Source organism: Panthera pardus, unplaced genomic scaffold, assembly GCF_024362965.1.
Source record: "Panthera pardus isolate Hobbes unplaced genomic scaffold, ASM2436296v1 HiC_scaffold_26, whole genome shotgun sequence".
Taxonomy (NCBI): Eukaryota; Metazoa; Chordata; class Mammalia; order Carnivora; family Felidae; genus Panthera; species Panthera pardus.
In genome coordinates, this window is record NW_026526832.1 from 25,020,984 (window position 1) to 25,032,565 (window position 11,582).

General features: G+C 37.2%; 1 protein-coding gene across 3 annotated transcripts in view; it reads left to right on the top strand.

The window, feature by feature from the left end:
* The window catches only part of LDAH (lipid droplet associated hydrolase), a 110,172-nt gene that overhangs the window by 15,450 nt on the left and 83,140 nt on the right, over window positions 1–11,582 (top strand). The gene's annotated exons all lie outside the window — the stretch shown is intronic.

Below are 11,582 nucleotides of genomic sequence, written 5' to 3' on the forward strand. Positions count from 1 at the left end.
AGAGAACTAAGTGATGCACTAAAGAGAAACAATATACGCATAATTGGTATTCCAGAGGAGGAAGAGAGAGGGAAAGGTGCTGAAGGGGTACTTGAAGAAATTATAGCTGAGAACTTCCCATATCTGGGGAAGGAAAAAGGCATTGAAATCCAAGAGGCACAGAGAACTCCCTTCAGACATAACTTGAATCGATCTTCTGCACAACATATCATAGTGAAACTGGCAAAATACAAGGATAAAGAGAAAATTCTGAAAGAAGCTAGAGATAAACGTGCTCTAACATATAAAGGGAGACCTATAAGACTCGTGACTGATCTCTCTTTTGAAACTTGGCAGGCCAGAAAGGAATGGCAGGAGATCTTCAATGTGATGAACAGAAAAAAATATGCAGCCGAGAATCCTTTATCCAGCAAGTCTGTCATTTAGAATAGAAGGAGAGATAAAGGTCTTCCCAAACAAACAAAAACTGAAGGAATTCGTCACCACTAAACCAGCCCTACAAGAGATCCTAAGGGGGATCCTGTGAGACAAAGTACCAGAGACATCGCTACAAGCATGAAACCTACGGACATCACAATGACTCTAAACCCATATCTTTCCATAATAACACTGAATATAAATGGACTAAATGTGCCAACCAAAAGACATAGGGTATCAGAATGGATAAAAAAACAAGACCCATCTATTTGCTATCTACAAGAGACTCATTTTAGACCTGAGGACACCTTCAGATTGAGAGTGAGGCGATGGAGAACTATTTATCATGCTACTGGAAGTCAAAAGAAAGCTGGAGTAGCCATACTTATATCAGACAAACTAGACTTTAAATTAAAGGCTGTAACAAGAGATGAAATAGGGCATTATATAATAATCACAGGGTCTATCCATCAGGAAGAGCTAACAATTATAAATGTCTATGCGTCGAATACTGGAGCCCCCAAATATATAAAACAATTACTCACAAACATAAGCAACCTTATTGATGAGAATGTGGTAATTGCAGGGGAGTTTAACACTCCACTTACAGAAATGGATAGATCATCTAGACACACGGTCAATAAAGAAACAAGGGCCCTGAATGATACATTGGATCAGATGGACTTGACAGATATATTTAGAACTCTGCATCCCAAAGCAACAGAATGTACTTTTTTCTCGAGTGCACATGGAACATTCTCCAAGATAGATCACATACTGGGTCACAAAACAGCCCTTCATAAGTATACAAGAATTGAAATTATACCATGCATACTTTCAGACCACAATGCTATGAAGCTTGAAATCAACCACAGGAAAAAGTCTGGAAAACCTCCAAAAGCATGGAGGTTAAAGAACACCCTACTAAAGAATGAGTGGGTCAACCAGGCAATTAGAGAAGAAATTAAAAAATATATGGAAACAAACGAAAATGAAAATACAACAATCCAAATGCTTTGGGATGCAGCGAAGGCAGTCCTGAGAGGAAAATACATTGCCATCCAGGCCTATCTCAAGAAACAAGAAAAATCCCAAATACAAAATCTAACAGCACACCTAAAGGAAATAGAAGCAGAACAGCAAAGGCAGCCTAAACCCAGCAGAAGAAGAGAAATAATAAAGATCAGAGCAGAAATAAACAAAATAGAATCTAAAAAAACTGTAGAGCAGATCAACAAAACCAAGAGTTGGTTTTTTGAAAAAATAAACAAAATTGATAAACCTCTAGCCAGGCTTCTCAAAAAGAAAAGGGAGATGACCCAAATAGATAAAATCATGAATGAAAATGGAATTATTACAACCAATCCCTCCGAGATACAAGCAATTATCAGGGAATACTATGAAAAATTATATGCCAACAAACTGGACAACCTGGAAGAAATGGACAAATTCCTACACACCCACACTCTTCCAAAACTCAATCAGGAGGAAATAGAAAGCTTGAACAGACCCATAACCAGCGAAGAAATTGAATCAGTCATCAAAAATCTCCCAACAAATAAGAGTCCAGGACCAGATGGCTTCCCAGGGGAGTTCTACCAGACGTTTAAAGCAGAGATAATACCTATCCTTCTCAAGCTATTCCAAAAAATAGAAAGGGAAGGAAAACTTCCAGACTCATTCTATGAAGCCAGTATTACTTTGATTCCTAAACCAGACAGAGACCCAGTAAAAAAAGAGAACTACAGACCAATATCCCTGATGAATATGGATGCAAAAATTCTCAATAAGATACTAGCAAATCGAATTCAACGGCATATAAAAAGAATTATTCACCACGATCAAGTGGCATTCATTCCTGGGATGCAGGGCTGGTTCAACATTCGCAAATCAATCAACGTGATACATCACATTAATAAAAGAAAAGATAAGAACCATATGATCCTGTCAATCGATGCAGAAAAGGCCTTTGACAAAATTCAGCAACCTTTCTTAATAAAAACCCTGGAGAAAGTTGGGATAGAAGGAATATACTTAAAGATCATAAAAGCCATTTATGAAAAGCCCACAGCTAACATCATCCTCGGGAAAAACAGAGCTTTTTCCCTGAGATCAGAAACACGACAGGGATGTCCACTCTCACCGCTGTTGTTTAACATAGTGTTGGAAGTTCTAGCATCAGCAATCAGACAACAAAAGGAAATCAAAGGCATCAAAATTGGCAAAGATGAAGTTAAGCTTTCACTTTTTGCAGATGACATGATATTATACATGGAAAATCCGATAGACTCCACCAGAAGTCTGCTAGAACTGATACATGAATTTAGCAAAGTTGCAGGATACAAAATCAATGTACAGAAATCAGTTGCATTCTTATACACTAATAATGAAGCAACAGAAAGACAAATAAAGAAACTGATCCCATTCATAATTGCACCAAGAAGCATAAAATACCTAGGAATAAATCTAACCAGAGATGTAAAAGATCTGTATGCTGAAAACTATAGAAAGCTTATGCAGGTAATTGAAGAAGATATAAAGAAATGGGAAAACATTCCATGCTTATGGATTGGAAGAATAAATATTGTCAAAATGTCGATACTACCCAAAGCTATCTACACATTCAATGCAATCCCAATCAAAATTGCACCAGCATTCTTCTCGAAACTAGAACAAGCAATCCTAAAATTCATATGGAACCACAAAAGGCCCCGAATAGCCAAAGTAATTTTGAAGAAGAAGACCAACGCAGGAGGCATCACAATCCCAGACTTTAGCCTCTACTACAAAGCTGTCATCATCAAGACAACATGGTATTGGCACAAAAACAGACACATAGACCAATGGAATAGAATAGAAACCCCAGAACTAGACCCACAAACGTATGGGCAACTAATCTTTGACAAAGCAGAAAAGAATATCCAATGGAAAAAAGTCTCTTGAACAAATGGTGCTGGGAGAACTGGACAGCAACATGCAGAAGATTGAAACTAGACCACTTTCTCACACCATTCACAAAAATAAACTCAAAATGGATAAAGGACCTGAATGTGAGACAGGAAACCATCAAAACCCTAGAGGAGAAAGCAGGAAAAGACCTCTCTGACCTCAGCCATAGCAATTTCTTACTTGACATATCTCCAAAGGCAAGGGAATTAAAAGCAAAAATGAACTACTGGGACCTTATGAAGATAAAAAGCTTCTGCACAGCAAAGGAAACAACTAACAAAACTAAAAGGCAACCAACAGAATGGGAAAAGATATTTGCAAATGACATATCGGACAAAGGGCTAGTATCCAAAATCTATAAAGAGCTCACCAAACTCCACACCCAAAAAACAAATAACCCAGTGAAGAAATGGGCAGAAAACATGAATAGACACTTCTCTAAAGAAGACATCCGGATGGCCAACAGGCACATGAAAAGATGCTCAACGTTGCTCCTCATCAGGGAAATACAAATCAAAACCATACTCAGATATCACCTCACGCCAGTCAGAGTGGCCAAAATGAACAAATCAGGAGACGATAGATGCTGGAGAGGATGTGGAGAAACGGGAACCCTCTTGCACTGTTGGTGGGAATGCAAATTGGTGCAGCCGCTCTGGAAAGCAGTGTGGAGGTTCCTCAGAAAATTAAAAATAGACCTACCCTATGACCCAGCAATAGCACTGCTAGGAATTTACCCAAGGGATACAGGAGTACTGATGCATAGGGGCACTTGTACCCCAATGTTTATAGCGGCACTCTCAACATAGGCAAATTATGGAAACAGCCTAAATGTCCATCAACTGATGAATGGATAAAAAAATTGTGGTTTATATACATAATGGAATACTACGTGGCAATGAGAAAGAATGAAATATGGCCCTTTGTAGCAACGTGGATGGAACTGGAGAGTGTGATGCTAAGTGAAATAAGCCATACAGAGAAAGACAGGTACCATATGGTTTCACTCTTATGTGGATCCTGAGAAACTTAACAGAAACCCATGGGGGAGGGGAAGGAAAAAAAAAAAAAAAAGAGGTTAGAGTGGAAGAGTGCCAAAGCATAAGAGACTCTTAAAAACTGAGAGCAAACTGAAGGTTGATGGGGGGTGGGAGGGAGGAAAGGGTGGGTGATGGGTATTGAGGGCACCTTTTGGGATGAGCACTGGGTATTGTATGGAAACCAATTTGACAATAAACTTCATATATTGAAAAAAAAAAAGAGAGGGAGGGAGCCAAACCCTAAAAGACTCTTACATATACATTTTAAATCATAATTGGAAGTATGCATATAGTTTTGTAATCTTTTTAAAATTTCTTAATACCTAGAATAATTAGAACTGCCAAATTTGTGACATTTTTCTAAATAATTTTTTCTGTCTCATTCCAAGATGATTGTAAGTTTACTGTGGAACGTTTATTTATTCTGAGATGTGGAAGCTGGGTCATTTGTGACTTTTGCAGAATCACTATCAATAGAATGTCCGGGGTAGTTTCTTGATCGTAGATATTCAAAGCCCTTTTAAACTTGTAAGTTAGAACATATTATGTATATATATATATATATATAGAGAGAGAGAGAGAGAGAATAGATATCTATCTATATAGAGATATATCTCTATATAGTATATAAAGATATATATATCTCTCTATATATCTTTATATCTCTATTTAGAGATATATCTCTATATCTCTATATAGATATATCTATCTGATATGTATACATATATCTATATAGAGATAGATAGACACATATCAGCCTTAAAGATTAAGATTAAGAATGAAATTGTGACTATATATCATACCGTATATAGCTAAGCCAATGAGGTATTATGATTGCATTTCTTTTCTTGTACATTTTTTTCTTGTTGTTCTCTCTGAGCTAATTATTGTCTTATTTGCTTAGTTTTCTACTTTTGAATCACTAATTTATCCTAAAATTATTCTCTAGGAAATGAGAAAAAACGTTCTTTTAATGCATTTGAGTAATCAGTCTGGTTTTGGTTTTGTTTTTCTCATTTTTGTTTTGTTTTGTTTTGTTTCTTTGGAGATATGCTTCCCAGAACTCTCAGTTCATTGGCTCCAGTCTGGACTGATTGCTCTGTAGGTCTGCTGCCCAGGCCATGCTGGGAATTCCTGTCACTTTTCTCCTGAGTTAGATTCCATTTCCTGGATCCCACATTTTCTTATTTCTTGCTTTATTGGTTAAGCACATCTCTTAGTAACTTCCTGAGAAGAGGTACATGGGAAGTAATCTTTTAAAGATCTGTCATGTCAGAAAATGTCTTAAACTTCTAGTTTGGAGATAATTTTTCCTTAGAATTTAGAGGGCATTTTAGCTGTTTTCCACAGTCCAGAGCTGCTTTTGAGAAGTCTTGATATCATTCTGATTTTTTATCTTTTGTATTTGAAGCTCACCTGCAAGGAAAAGCATTTTAGGTCTTTTCTTTGTTCTAAGATTCTGAAACTTTACCATAGAGCACCTTGTATGGATATTTTTTTCATACACTATAGGTTTTTGTGTACCCTTTTAAACCAGAGAGTCATATACTTCAATCCTAAGAGCTATGTTTTCTCTTCTTTTTTTATAGTCACCTGTTTCATGGATAAATTATCATTTTCTTTGGCTTCTTGCATTATTAGAGTTTTTTACTTTCTTCCTTTTTCTGTTTGCATTAGCATTTGTTTTTCCTCAAATATCTGGTAATCCTGACTACCCTTTCATTTTTAAGAGGAAGACACAAACAGCTATTGGAATCTTTGTGTTCAGGGATGAGGCTTGTCCTCAGGTGTGCCTAGAGTGACCAGCTATTGTAGTCTGAGAGATTTTCTAGGACACATGCCTTTCAGTACTAAAACCACAACAGTCCTATGCAGAGCAAGATGGCTGGTCACCCTAGATCCCACACTAGGGTAAGGGTAATTGGGGAGGAACCCAGCATTTCACTGGAGAATTTCCAGCTTTCAGTTATCTCTACCTATTTCTTGGGTCATTCAGTTTTCCTAGGAAGGAATCTCCCAATATCCTGTTTGAGGAGTGGAAGCCTGTTTGTGAATGTTCAGGGCTGAACAAGGGAAAGAAGGTAGGAAGTTTCAGTGTTTAGTAACAGTTAATCAAAGCTCTTCTCAGTATAGTGCTTCTGTTTTCAGTTGGCCTAAGATTCCTGACCCAAAACCTCTTCCGTTTAACCTCTTCTGGAAATAAAATTTCCAGTTTCCTTTCATGATATAACAGTCATTTTAGAAAGCAGTCTGTTGGCATCTATTGAAATTAAAAATACATATGCTTTAATAGCAGCTAGGGAGAGTTTGAAATTATAGGCATGACAAGTACTGTTTGATGGAGCAGAGATTTGAGGCCATGGTAGAGTATAGGATTGAGAAGGTAAGTAGAAATGTTGTCTTGGACTGGAGACAGGATATTCTTCAGAGGCTAGCATGAAGGAGGTGAAGTTAGTTACCAAAGTGGAGAAAGTGTGAAAGCACGTCAGAGAGAGTAATTTCCTGCCTCCTGAGCTCTGTTTTTTCTTCTAATTAAGAGTTGAGGTGATCTGTTGAGAATAAATATGGCAGAGGGTAGATAAGGGCCCTGAGGAAAGTGGTCAGCATTGAGAATAGCAGGTATACAGGATGAAAGGAATTATCAACTGAGAACAAGTAGATTTTGAGCAGCACTGTGATGGAATAGCAGGTATATTGGGAGTGAAGTCTGACCTATCAGAGGTAGAATGGTTTGAATGTTAACCATTTCTGGGTAATGAAAAAATCTAAACCAGTGGTTCTTAAAGTTGGTGTTGGGACCAGCAGTATCATCTGAGAACTCATGAGACATGCAGGTTCTCGGGCCCCACCCAGACCTTCTGAACCAGAAACTCTGGGGGTGGAACAGTCTGTGTTTTAACACGCCTTCCAGGAGATTGTGATATGCTTACCACTGATCCTAGGCTGTGGCTATCAGAATTAGTTGCTTAAGTTTCATGTGCAGGAAGTTCGTTGAATTTGATCAGGGTAATGAATTATGGGACAAAAGTGTTGGCTCAGTGAATCTACCCAGATTTTGAAATCTCCTGACATGGAATGGCACCTAAAATTGTTATTTAAGGGCCAGGGTTTTCAGGGAATGTGTGAGAGTGACTAAGAAGTTGATAGATGGAAATGGAGGAGGAGAGGTTGTTGCAATAAGGTAGATGAGTAGGTGGAGCTGACAGTTCCCTGTGCTTCCCTACTCAGAGGTGTCCGTTCACTCACTCACTTACCCTCAGAGCTGGGAAGCTTGTGTTGCAAAAGTCTTTGCTCTCCTTGAGGTGCATGAGGTGTTAGAGAAGAGTGCAGGCTCTACTGTGGACGCTTGAAAGGAAGAGTCCACCATAGGGCAGAGCCAGGTTTAAAATATGAGGAAGAGACAGATAGAGGGAGCGTTCAGTGAAGACACTGTGAAGAAAGAGAAACTTAAAACATTTGTTGCTTTGTGGTGTCATTGTTTTGTGGTGCTTTGACATTTTCAGATCATTCTTAGTTTTTCAGTGTTCTTTTATGTTTGCCCTTCTATTCTCATTGCTGCCCTTGGCCCTTTTCCTTGGAGTTCATGGGAGCTGAAGGCTGGTGCTGTTCATTAGTTTATGGAGTTCAGAATTGTATTTTATATTTGGGCTTAATCTATTTATACTGTGGGGAAAATTAGGATGACAGTATTTCAAAGATTGTTAAACCACTGAAGACATCATATTTAGTCTGTCTCTGATAGATTGATGTAACATGTCATTTTAAATCACTTTGCTTTTGCAGCTAGCAAAATTAATCACTTTTAAGTTGGTAATGATAATGAGGAGTGATTTATTAGAATCCACAGATTGAGGAACTTTTAACTTCGTCTTTTCCAGTGAAGCTTTGTTGTAGAATTTCTGTTAAGTAACAATATGCTTGGACTTTCTTTAAATAGAGAAATGACCAAAGGGAACCAATTTGAGAACTCACTGTAAAATATATTGAGTCATTATAACTCTCCAGTGGTCCTTTGGGGATAATAGAGTCATGCAGTATGTCTTAGATTTGAGTACAGTGATCAGAAATGGAGTGGACAAGGCTCCATGTGCAAGCCCAGTGTTCTTTCCATCTGACAACCTTCTGTATAGATGCTATGCCACATTAACTTTATATGTGGCAGGTTTTGTCTCCTACAAGATTAAGTGGAAGGCAAAAATCTACAATTGCAACGTTGAATAGTTTATTGGCAGTTGGGGTCTAGAGATGGTCACCACAGCCTCTGTTATATGTTACTCAAGCACTTGACTATATGTTTGATCAAGCATATGTTTATAACACATTTTGATATCCTTTGATAAAAAGTTTTACTAGCAGTTTTGTATTGAAATGTTTTCAAACATCCCTATACCTGAAAATACACGTATACATACATGTGTGAATGTGTGTATATCTGATTTTAGCTGCAGAAATAAGACCCTTTCAATTTTTTGTGGTTTCCTAACCAGGAAGTTAAATTCATGGTTCATAAAATGTTATTTAAGGGCCATGATATTTAAGCAGTGAAGTATGCAAAGACATTTAAACGGTTTGCATTACATTTTCCACTTCTATCTCACTTGTCAGTCGGATCTTCCTGATACTTACTGGCCATTGTGGACTCTTCTGTTTCTTCAGGAGCCAAGCTCTTCATTGCTTGAGGGCCTTCATACCTGTTCTTCTCCTGTTCTGGTATCTTCTTTCCTCAAATTTTTACAAGGTCGATTTCTTTTCATCTTTTGGGTCTTAGCTAAAGGTCATCTCCTTAAACATTTTTCTCAGGCCACCCTAATCTCTTCCCTTGAGGATCCTCCCACAATCATCATATAACTTCTCCCACTCTTGAATTAGCTTCTTTATTTATTTAGTTATATGTATATATTTTCCTACTGAATATGAATTATAAAAAGGCCTTTAACTGTCTTGTGCCTGACACAGTGACTTCCATGTAGAAGGTGATCAGTAAATAATTGGTAACTAAAAGAATATACAAAAGAAGCTATAGTACTGAATAGAATGAAATGAACATGAAGCAGTTGAAAGTATCATTTACTTGATGATGACAAAATAGTGAACAAGAAAGCTTCAAGGTATTTGCTTAAGATCTTATAGTCATTAAGCAAGAGAACTCAGAACCCAGAGATAGGTGGAAAAACTGGTTTTGTAGCAATTCATTAGCTAGTACTTTTCAGGTCCATATTGTAACTCATTGTGATTCGTAGTAATTATTGCATCTAACTCATGTAGGTGTTATCTTTGGATTCTCCTTAAACCAGTTTTAACGTGCTGTGCACCTTAAACTTACAGAACACGACATGTCAGGTTTATTCAATAAAAAAATAAATATATAATAACAATTATAGTAATAATAGCTACCATTTATTCAGCCCTTTCTGTGTGCCAGGTGTTGTGCAAGTAATTGCCCATTCATTATTCCTAATGATAAGGCCAGCTACTCTGTGGGGCTTTTGTAAGATTAACTAATACAAGGTATGCAGAAGATCCTAAATGGGATAGTTTATGTTGAAGAACTGAAATGATGAAGAAATCAGTGTCAGGTAGTTTATGTTCTTTTCTAAATTCAGTATTATTATTTTCTTTTGTATATTCTTCCAGTCATCAAGTACTTATTGAGCACTTATCATCTGTGTGACCTTGGGCAAGTTGTTCAACCTCTTTGTACCTCAGTTTCGTCATTCATAAAATGGAAGTAATAATAGTACTACCTCAGGTTGGGACTAAATGAGTTAATACATGTAAAGCACTCAAATGCTGCCTAGCATGTAGTAATTTCTAGCACTTTAAAATGTTGATGACTATTATTTTCTACCCATGTGAAAAAAAATGGTGAAACTTAGCTGAGAGACCTAAAACATTTAAATATGAGACATAACCCACTCCCAGAAGATTATACTCAGTAATATAAAAAACATCAAACCTTTTTAAATTAATGTATAAATGAGGTGAATTTCATCAGAATTCCAAAAATAAATTTTAAAAATTGAACCTGGTGGAAATAATTCTAAAGGTTATGACACCAGCCTAGAAAATTTAGGGGAAAAAATTAAGAGAAGGGATTTGGCCTGCCAGTTACCGAAACATTTAAAAAAAAAAAGAAAGGAAGGAAGAAAAACAATGTAGTAATCAAGGCAGTATGGTGCTGGCAGAGGAGAAAAGGAAAAAATAAATGGAATTATTTGGAATCAGAATTAGCAAGCAAATGTAAGAATTCAGGGTTGAATTCGGAAGACATTTCAAATCAATGCAGAAAGAATGGGTTATGTAATAAATGGTCTTGGGGCACTTGGCTAATCATTTGGAAAGAAGTTGGATTGCTACTTTGTACTTGATACTAAAAAATATTCCAAACTTATTAAAGATTTAAATATAAAACATGAAACAGTGCTGTCCACACCCACCTTAGATGTTATAGCCCCAGTGCTGTACACCCCTCCTCTCTTCGTCAGCCAGTCAGCTGACCAGAGAACATATTACTGCATTTAAGAAGTTTCTGTACTATTTAACAAAGATGTCACTGGCACAGTTACAAAAAGGAATTTAGAACTCAAGTCACTAGGTCTGAATGCAACAGAAGCAGACTAGCGATATGGACAAGACCATTTACCGCCATCGCTAGCCATGACACGTCTGAGTAGCTAACATTTATACAGCACTCGCATCGAGCAGTGTTTAGGTGCTTTACCTTTATTAATTCACTTAGTTCTCACATTAGGTAGTGCAGTTATTATCCTCATTTTGAAGACAAGGAAACCAAGGCTCAGAGAGGTTAAATAACTTTCCAGAGGTCACACACTTAATAAGTGCAAAGCCATGATTCCACCTCCCACAGTCTGGCTCCAGAGTCTGTGCCCTTAACCGCTTTGCTACATTCCCTGTCAAGAAAACTGAAATGATGAAGAAATCAGTGTCATTTGACAAGGGTGGCAGAGGTCATATCAGTGCAACAAAACCATGTCATCTAATTACAAAGAAGAGAAACCTAATAGCATGAAAAAATAATAAATTGTACAATAGATATTGCTGGAAATGAACTAGTGTCTGTGAAAGCATTATACAGATGGTGACTGCAAGATGAAACCCCATTTCACTGTCATTTCCCCCTAAGATATATCAGATTGACTCTTTTTTCTAAAAGGT